This window comes from Lolium rigidum, chromosome 3, assembly GCF_022539505.1.
Source record: "Lolium rigidum isolate FL_2022 chromosome 3, APGP_CSIRO_Lrig_0.1, whole genome shotgun sequence".
In the NCBI taxonomy this organism is placed as follows: Eukaryota; Viridiplantae; Streptophyta; class Magnoliopsida; order Poales; family Poaceae; genus Lolium; species Lolium rigidum.
The window spans coordinates 123,978,728-123,989,591 of NC_061510.1; positions in this window are offsets into that span (position 1 = coordinate 123,978,728).

Genomic DNA, 10,864 nt, shown 5'->3' on the forward strand with positions numbered 1-10,864 from the left:
AAACCTCGATAACATTTAATACATGGTCTCTTCATATTTTAAGCATATCTTGAAATAGATAGATATTGAGTCGCACATTTCCACCTTTTTAGTGCAAAGTAAACCTATCTTGTAAATCCAGGTACATATGTATTTGGTAGTTTAGGATTTGTAATCCATCTCCTACCTTATCTCTAGACGAGGCTTCTTGACTCCCAAAGGAGGTACGTGCATAAGAAAGAAAATGGATCCAGGAAGGAAAACTTAGCGAGCAATGCCCTAGAAAAATGCTACCAAAGTGCAAAAATAAGAGGGATGACTTTGAGCATCACAATAAACTTCACGTACCAATTTCCCCTTCCTCTCTCCTCGCTACAGTACCTTTGAGAGTCTTCTCTTACCCCCGGGCGCTCCTCCGACTCAACTCCGGTGGCGCCACCGTCTGGAGGAGAGAAGGAGGGGTTGCCTAGAGTGTACAGAGTAGCAGTAGGTTGTATGGCGATCTACTGGTAGTGGGCTTCATGCATGCCTGGTAGGTGGAGCGGGTTTCCGGATCTTGGCGGCCGGATCTGGAGCAGTTTAGGGTTCATCTTCTTCCTCTCGTTGCTTCTTTGGTCGGAGCAGCTCAGAGAGGAGACGAACGCATCTTCCTTGAATAAAGCCGCGGTTCGTAGCCATCTTGAAGAGTGGAGTTGTTGTGTTGTGAAATCTCCTCTGGCCGGCCGTGGAGGCGAGGGGAGGAGATGATGCTGCGAGCGGTCGACTGCTTCTTCTTGGTGGTGTCAGGGTGTCGGCGTGTGGGTGGTGTTGTGTGCGCTGGAAGCTGCGTTCCCCGGTGTTCCCAAGCGGCCGACGAATCGTCAGGCCGCTATCCATGGTGAAGGGAGCCACTCCGAGCTCGGGTGCGGAGGTGGCATGAGCTTCTTCTTTCTCCAGGCTGATGTGCCGATGTGGAGGATCTTCATCGGCCTCGGCAAAGGATCCACAGTCGGTGTCGCCCCAAGTGGCATGTTCCCTGGTGGCGGCGCAGGCTCCCGAGCCCTGAGGTATTGTGGCAACTGCGGTGGAGAAGACCAGGGATTTCATTGCGTTTTTAGTTTTATTTCCAGAGTCTTTCTTGTAAAAGTGATAGCCTTATCATGTATTTCCCTATTGCTTACAGACTGCGATGTAAATTTGTTCCCACCGCTTGATCAACGAAGCTTCCAGGGCCTTTTCCCGTTAAAAAAAAAAAAAACTTTGGGCATCGATGCAGCAAGCGGCGCCCGTATAATGTCCGCAAAGCAAGAATCACCGCAAAAGAAGTTAAGAGAAGGACTCGACTAGGAGTCCTAGGACAATGAAAAAAAATGACGGCCACGACGCGCCAAGAATGAGCGGAGCATGCACGTGCAAGGAGCCAACTGACAGACTGCAGAGCTCCAGCCCTACCTGTAATCAACGGTCAAAAGCCCATGGATTTGATTTAGTTTAATAACCGGAGAATCTCTTCTTATGCACACTCTCGGCACAGCACACGATCGAATAGCATTTCACAGGTCACGTTTTTGTTCGCTTCGAAAGATACACGCACTTACACGTAATCGCACACGGAGGAGTGGGTAAAATCCAACGATATCGATCAGTCGTCAGGAATCCAAGATGTTGAACGCATGTCAAGCTCTACTTATTCTTAAAAAAGATCGGACCTTGGACCGACCCCAACCCCCGCTACAATGCGGTTGGACGATTTTCGGAGCGACCCTTCTCGAGCCACCTCGCCGCCGCATGATCTGGCCGATCCCCTGCCTCCGCCAGCCGCTTCGGCGGCGGGAGGTTGGGGAATCGCCGGATCCCGACGTGTATATAGCGCGGTATGTCTCCTTCGTTGATGGCGTGTATTTTTTTTCTAGGGACTGTTCTGTATGATCTATGGTTCTATATCACTTGATCTTTCCCGCAAAAAAAAAGCTCTACTTATTCTTTTCTCTTTCGGGGAAATGCATGTCAATTGTCAAGCTAGGCTACGTATGCCGTTACGCCACGCCACGCCATGTCGCCATGGCAGTGGCTTGACTTTCGTCGTTTGCCTTAGCTTGCTCTGCCTTTTCCACTTGCGCACGCACGAGCTAATCTTCCGGGCCCGATCGCGCTGACTTGGACCAGAGCTAATCCGGGCTCTTCTTGGTCTACCGGTCGGTCAAGCTTTGTCCACTGGATCGTGCATGGCGATAATAACTTGGTAGTGCATCCCGCGAGCCTTTCCTTCTTTTAAGTTGACGGTGCTGACCGCCGACGAGTTGCCTACTTGTCTTAGCGTTCGGGGTCAACGGCCGACTGGCAACAGGCCTGGTGTGAGCTATGAGACTGGCACCTCAACCGATTCAGCCGCTCCTCCTTCGTCTTGGCTCGGGACTGTTTCTTGTGAATCACCGCACCTTTCGTATAGAAACTGTGGCTGGAGTTAACTACGGATTCATCTCTGGGATGCGTCCGTCTCAGTCAAATAAGAATCTCCAAGCACTTTACTTACATGTCTTTTTTTTTTGCGGGTAACACTTTACTTACATGTCAACAAGCTAAGAGCATCTCTAGTGGTTCCTCTAAATGAGGTCCTCTATATCTCCATATAGATGGCCATCTATAAAGATTCCTTTTTAGATGATCTCAGTTTTTCAGTGGTTCCTCTATATCTAGAACATCTAAATTCTCTCTCATATAATTTAGTAATATTTCAAACGGCTATATTTCAAACAACATGTCAAAATTCATTCAACACTCCTCGCTTTGCCTAAAAACCTAATGTCATCCATCTGTGAGTTGTCCATTTGTCTAGCAAAACAACATGTCAAAATTCATTCAACAATTTAGTCTACAACAACAACCTCCAAAGCCAACAATATTTATGCAAACAGCAATTTCTAAAGGAAATAGCACAGACGCTATTAGCAAAACATATTTCAGTACAGGCAATTCAATCATGTGTGTTTATCCAAAAAAATTGGTACAGAAACTAGTACATACTATAGAACTAGCAGACCATATTTTGGTACAGAGAATGGTACAGACCATATTTTGGTACAGACAAAAACCAGAGACACTGGCACCGTCAAAACGCGCGAATGGACGAGGGAGACCGCGTCCGCACCGCCGCCGCCTGCCCAGCGCCGCCGCCCCGCCCAGCGCCGCCGCCCGCCCAACGCCCGCCCCAACCCTCCCTCGATTTCGGCCAGAGCCGAAGCTCGATTTCAACCGACGCGGCCGCCGCCCGCCCAGCGCCGCCGCCTGCCTAGCGCCCGCCCCAACCCTCCCTCGATTTCAACCGCCGCGGCCGCCGCCCGCCCAGCGCCGCCGCCTGCCCAGCGCCCGCCCCAACCCTCCCTCGATTTCGTCCAGAGCCGAAGCTCGATTTCAACCGCCGCGGCCGCCGCCCGCCCGGCGCCGCCGCCGCCCGCCGCCCGCCCCAACCCTCCCTCGATTTCAACCGCCGCGGCCGCCGCCCGCCCGGCCGCCGCCGCCCGCCGGCGCCGCCCCAACCCTCCCTCGATTTCGTCCAGAGCCGAAGCTCGATTTCAACCGCCGCGGCCGCCGCCCGCCCAGCGCCCCAACCCTCCTTTTCTGCTCTCCAGATGCGCGCGGGAAGAAGAGCGCGGGCAGCAACTTTGCTTTCGATGGTCGTGGCTTCGTCCTCTATATTTGGAGGATGGAGCGAGGATATGGCAGCCCTTCTAAATTTAGAGGATGGGATAGAGAGACCACTGGGAACGTTTTTTAGCCTCACGACCCTCTAAATATGTTTGGATGGACCTTTAGAGGAACCACTAGGGATGCTCTAAGAGCGTCTCTCCCAGATAATGTAGATGCATAATAACCGTCGTTTTACATTAGTACATAAGCTTAAAAAAAACCCAGCTCCATCCGTTGATGTAGATGTAAAAACGACCTATAAGGGCATCTCCAACGCGGCGACTCATCCCGCGCCCGCGCGTCCGGATGGGTCCAGTCGGACAAAAAACTGGCCCAGCGCGCGGACCCATCCCTAAAACGGATGGCCGCGGCGTCCAGGACGACCCAAACCTGGCCCAAATCTGGGACGAGTTTGCGTGGCCGCAGACGCTGATGGCTGGCCGCTCGCGTCCGTGCCTTGTCCGCCCCTGGCCCGCGTGTCATAGACAGAAATATTTTTTCTTCATTAAAAAGTACCCATTATATTTTTTTAGTCTACTACTTTTATTCTAATATTCTAATACGTACGGGGCCGGCGGTCTCGCCGACTCGCCGTCGGGGCCGTGGATTGCACTCGACGCGGGCGGCCTGTACGCGTGAGGATTCCACTCCAGCTTATGAGCTGGGTGGCACGACGGAGGCCTTCATCCTCCTCCTTTCCGTCTGAGCGCCTCGGGCACGCTCGCGCTCCGCGTCCTCCAGCGGCACCATCCGCTTCCCGCATAGCTCCAGCTCCTGCAGGCGCGTTCCACTGCGTTGCGCGCCTCCAGGCGGACGCGGCCGGCGGCTTGGGCCTCGTGGTTCTCCTTCCGCCGGCGCATGCGCTCTTGTCGGCCGCGCTCCGCCGACGCAGCAGCCTCCCGGGCGCGCTGCTCGAGCGAGGGCATCTGGATGAGGTGACGGGTTGCTCGCATAGCGAGCAGCTCGTTCTTCTGGCCGAGGAGGTCTCCTAATCGGTGGCGGCCGGCCCGGCAGGTGGCCTCGTGCTCCTTCGTCACGCGCGTGAGGTCGGCGAGACGCTCCTCGATGGCGGCGTTGATGTTCGCCAGCGCGAGGTCCTCCTCGTCGACGGGCTCCTCCTCTGCGGCCTCGTACCAGCCGTCAGCGGTCTCGTGCCAGCCGTCTGCGGCCGCCTCCACCATATCCGAGTCCTCTTTTTCTTCGCCACCGCCTCGGCAGCGACGCGGAGCGCCTCGTCGTCGGCGACGCACCGCGCGTCCGCGCGCTCCTCCTCCTCCGTCCGCGGGAACCTGGCCCGGGCGGCGAGGGAGAGCTTGGCCCACGTGGCCTGCAGGGTGCGCGGCATGGCGATGGAGAGGGCGCCGGAGAAGGTGGAGGGGGAGAGGACGGCGGAGCGGGTGTGATACGGTCTGTGAGACCGCCGCCGTCTTTTATAGCCGGCGGCCTGGCGGGAAACTTGGGCGCGAGCGCGCACCAATGGCCTTTTCGCGCGCGCGAAAACCTTGGTGCGCGCCAGAACTTTCCCGCGCGTTCCACCGCCCACCATTGCTGTCCCGTCGAGGCCTGCCATGGCGCATCGCTGATGTCTACGTGTGTTTCTATTCTTGTAGACAGTGTTGGGCCTCCAAGAGCAGAGGTTTGTAGAACAGCAGCAAGTTTCCCTTAAGTGAATCACCCAAGATTTATCGAACTCAGGGAGGTAGAGGTCAAAGATAGTCCTCTCAAGCAACACTGCAATTAAGATACAAGAAGTCTCTTGTGTCCCCAACACACCTAATACACTTGTCAGGTGTATAGGTCCACTAGTTCGGCGAAGAGATAGTAAAACACAGGTGGTATAGATGGTGGTAATATTGCAGGAAGTAAAGATGCAGTAAAACGATGAAACAAGCGATGTTTGCGGTATTTGGAAACAAGGCCTAGGGATCATACTTTCAATAGTGGACACTCTCAACATTGATCACATAATAAATAAATAACTTCTCCTCACTTGTGCTACATATGCTCTTGTTTGATAACAAACACCATTCATTGTGTAGGGCTACAAGAGCTCCCTAAAGCCGGAGTTAACAAGCGCCACAACATTCGGCATTCATATTTAACTAACCTTAGAGCATAATAGATCTTTGCAATTTAGACCGAGTACTAACATAGCATACACATCAAAGGGGGAATTGATCACATCAATAATATCATAGTAATAATTAACTCCATAATCTACAAGAGATTATGATCATAACCTACGCCAAGTACTACACGATGCACACACTGTCACCATTACATCGTGGAGGAGGAATAGACTACTTTAATAACATCACAAGAGTAGCACATAGACTAATAGCGATACAAAGCTCATCATATGGATCTCAATCATGCAAAGCAATTCATGAGATCATTGTATTGGGGTACATGAGAGAGAGATTAACCACATAGCTACCGGTACAGCCCTTAGCCTCGGGGGAGAACTACTCCCTCCTCATCATGGGAGACAACATCGTTTATGGAGATGACGGTGGTGTCGATGGAGATGCCTTCCGGGGGCAATTCCCCGTCCCGGCGGCGTGCCGGAGCAGAGACTTCTGTCCCCCGAATATTGGCTTCGCGATGGCGGCGGCTCTGGATCTTTTCTCGTGTCGTGGCTTATCTTTTTAGGTTTTTCGAGGCGGAGACTTTATATAGGCGGAAGGGCAGCCTCGGAGGGGGCCTGGTGGGGCCACACCATATGGGGGCGCGCCCAGGGGCCAGGCCGCGCCGCCCTGTGGGGTGGGCCCCCCTGGCTCCCCTCTGGCGCCTCTCTGGCTCTCTGGAAGCTCCCGGGAAAAATAAGATCTTGGGCGTTGATTTCGTCCAATTCCGAGAATATTTCCTTTGTAGGATTTCTGGAACCAAAAACAGCAGAAAACAGGAACAGGCACTTCGGCATCTTGTTAATAGGTTAGTTCCGGAAAATGCATCAAAACGATATAAAGTGTGAACAAAACATGTAGATATTGTCATAAAACTAGCATGGAACATCAGAAATTGTAGATACGTTGGAGACGTATCAAGCATCCCCAAGCTTAGTTCCTACTCGCCCTCGAGTAGGTAAACGATAACAACAATAATTTCTGAAGTGACATGCTACCAACACATTCTTGATCAACATTATTGTAAAGCATATGAGGTGAATGGAGTGATTCAAAGCAATAGATTGCTAACAAAGAGATAATGACTAAACAAATGAATCATATAGCAAAACTTTTCATGAATAGTACTTTCAAGACAAGTATCAAAAAGACTTGCATAAGAGCTAACTCATAAAGCAATAGATTCAAAGTAAAATGCATTGAAGCAACACAAAAGATGATTAGGTTTCAGCGGTTGCTTTCAACTTGTAACATGTATATCTCATGGATATTTGTCAACATAGAGTAGTATAACAAGTGCAATAAGTAAACATGTAAGAATCAATGCACACAGTTAACATAAGTGTTTGCTTCTAAGATAGAAAGAAGTAGGTAAACTGACTCAACATAAAGTAAAAGAATGGCCCTTCGCAGAGGGAAGCATGGATTACTATTTTTATGCTAGAGCTTTTGTTTTAAAAACATAGAAACAATTTTGTCAACGGTAGTAATAATTCATATGTGCTATGCATAATACTTCCTACAAGTTGCAAGCCTCATGCATAGAATACCAATAGTGCTCGCACCTTGTCCTAATTAGCTTGGATTACATGGATTATCATTGCATAACATATGTTTCAACCAAGTGTCACAAAGGGGTGCCTCTATGCCGCCTGTATAAAGGTCCTAGGAGATCAATTGCATTTGATTTCTCGTTTTTAATAGATCTCAACTTAAGACATCCATACCGGGACAACATAGACAACAGATAATGGACTCCTCTTTTAATGCATAAGCATTCAACAACAGATAATATTCTCATAAGAGAGTGAGGTTGTATGTCCAAGCCGAAAACTTCCACCATGATACATGGCTTTGGTTAGCGGCCCAATGTTCTTCTCTAACAATATGCATACTCAAACCATTTGATCATGAAAATCACCCTTACTTCAGACAAGACGAACATGCATAACATCTCACATGATATCCAACAAAGGTAAAAAGTTGATGGCGTCCCTAGAAACATGGTTACTGATGACCCACAAGTATAGGGGGTGTATCGTAGTATCTTCGATAAGTAAGAATGTCGATCCCAACGAGGAGCAGAAGGTGTTGACAGCAGTTTCGATGAAGGATCCACTGTAGATGCTCACAAACAAGTATTCAAGGGGTTTTGATGTAATAGATGAATAAAGTACGAGTAAGTAAAATGCGAGAGAAATAATTGCAGCGAGTGGCCCAATCCTTTTTAGCACAAAGGACAAGCCGGTTTGTTTACTTATAATGACCAAACGTTCTTGAGGACACACGGGGATTTTAGTCTAGTGCTTTCGCTTCATGTGGCTAAATAATCTTCATTGTTTTGATAAGTGTTGTGTGGGTGAACCTATGCTAATGCACCGCCCTTCCTAGGACTAATACATACTTGTGATTATACCCCTTGCAAGCATCCGCAACTACAAGAAAGTAATTAAGATAAATCTAACCACGGACCTTAAACTGCGAGATCCTGCGATCCCTCTTGCATCGATATACTAACGGGGGCTCAGGTTTCTGTCACTCCGGCAACCCCGCAATTAGCAACCGAATACAAGATGCACTCCCCTAGGCCCATAAATGGTGAAGTGTCGTGTAGTCGACGTTCACACGACACCACTAGAAGAATGACACCACAACTTAAATATCATAACATTGAATATTACTCAACCATAATTCACTACTAGCATTTAGACTTCACCCATGTCCTCAAGAACTAAACGAACTACTCACGAGACATCATATGGAATACAATCAGAGGTGATATGATGATGAATAACAATCTGAACATAAACCTTGGTTCAATGGTTTCACTCAATAGCATCTATAACAAGTAGAGAATAGCGCCGGGAGAGTTTCCCCTATCAAACAATCAAGATCCAACCCAAATTGTTACGGCGGTGACGAGGTGCAGCGGTGGTGATGGCGGTGTAGATGGTGGAGATGATGATGATGATGATGGAGATGATGTCCAGCTCGATGACGATGGCGATGGCGTCGATTTCCCCCTCCGGGAGGGAATTTCCCCGGCGGATTCCTGCCCGCCGGAGAGCTCTTTTCTCTCTGGTGTCCTCCGCCCCGCAGAGGCGGCTGTAACTCTTCGTGAGGTTCCCTCTGTGGCTTAGGTTTTCGGGACGAAGGAGTACGCGAAGAAAAGGAGGCGAAAGGGGCTGTGGGGCCCCCAGACCACAAGGTGGCGCGGCCAGGCCATGGGCCGCGCCGCCCTTGGTGCAGGCCCACCTTGAGTCCCCTCTTCTCCCCCTTCGGCTCCCTCCGTCATGCTGGAAAAATAGGAATTTACGTGTAATTTCCTTCCACCGTTGATCTTCCGAAATATTGCGTTCGACGGTGCTTTTTCCAGCGGAATCCGGCTCCGGTGCTTGATCCTCCAATAATGATGAAACATGCAAAATAGATGAAATAACATGAGTATTGTGTCCCAATATGAAATATATCAATGAATAACGACAAATTATGATACAAAATAGTGATGCAAATTGGACGTATCAACTCCCCCAAGCTTAGACCTCGCTTGTCCCCAAGCGAGCTGAGCTCGATAAACAAGACCACATGTTTATGGAGTGAAGAGTCGATAAATAAAATACGGACAAGAAGCATCATATTCATTCACACAAGACATTTTAGTAAACAACTTCCTCATATAACTCATCTTGAAATAAGTAAAGAGAAATCACAAGTAAAGGTGCATGAGAAATCATAGTTGGTGATGGCAAACTTTGTTCTTGGTCAGAGAACTACTAACGGATTGTACTTCTAAGCAAAGCTTTCATATAAGAATTTTATAGCTGGGCTTTCATATTCAAGCATAACAATCTCCTCATAATCATTGATAACTTCAAAGTCATATTCATTCAGATAAAATTGGTACTAAACAAGAAAGTATAAAAGACATGATTAACTGAATCATAGCATAAATGATTGGTTCACAACAACTCAATTGCTTGCTTGAGATAGAGGGAAATAGATTTACTGACTCAACATAAAAGTAAAAGATATGCCCTTCGTAGAGGGAAGCAGGGATTAAATCATGTGCTAGAGCTTTTCAAGTTTTGAAATCATATAAAGAGCATAAAAGTAAGATTTTAAGCGGTGTTTGTTGTTGTCAACGAATGGTAGCGGGCACTCTAACCCCCTTGCCAAACGAACCTTCCAAGAGCGGCTCCCATGAGGGACGGCATCTCTACCGAGCAAGGTAGATCATCCCCTTCTCTTTTGTTTACACATGTATTTTAGTTTTATTATGGATGACACTCCCCCAACCTTGGCTTTCTCAATCCATGGCTAACCAGAATCCTCGGGTGCCTTCCAACATTCACATACCATGGAGGAGTGTCTATTGCAAAATTAAGTTGCTTACTCGATAAATCAGGGCAAAACATGTGAAGAGAATTATTAATGAAAGTTATTAATTGGGGCTGGGAACCCTGTTGCCGGCTCTTATTGCAAAATTATTGGATAAGCGGATGTGCCACTAGTCCATTGGTGAAAGTCCGCCCAACAAGATTGAAAGATAAAACACCACATACTTCCTCATGAGCTATAAAACATTGACACAAATAAGGAGTAGTATAGTTTGAATTATTTAAAGGTAGCACATGAAGTATTTACTTGGAGTGGCGCAAAATACCACATAGTAGGTAGTTATGGTGGACACAAATGGCATGGGTTTGGTCTAAGGTTATGGATGTATGAGAAGCATTCCCTCTCAATACAGGTTTTTGGCTAGCAAGGTTTGATAGCAAGCATAAAGGTTGAAGAAAACAAACAAATATACATGCGATAGAAACAATCATGCATCTTTCTCATAAGCACAAGCAATTTTAACTTCAGAATACTAAACTCATTAGCATAAAGATAATAGAGTAATATATCTACATGTATTTCCCTTTTCTATTTAAACATCAAGATGTTGTTGCTATTGACCAATGCTAAGTTTGCCAAAACCAAATAGATTTACTTAATGCTCCCAAAGTGATATCAATACCAATGTCAAGAGTGATCATATAATAGAGATTGCAAACTAAAATAAAGTGTGCAAAAAGTAAATGATAAGACTT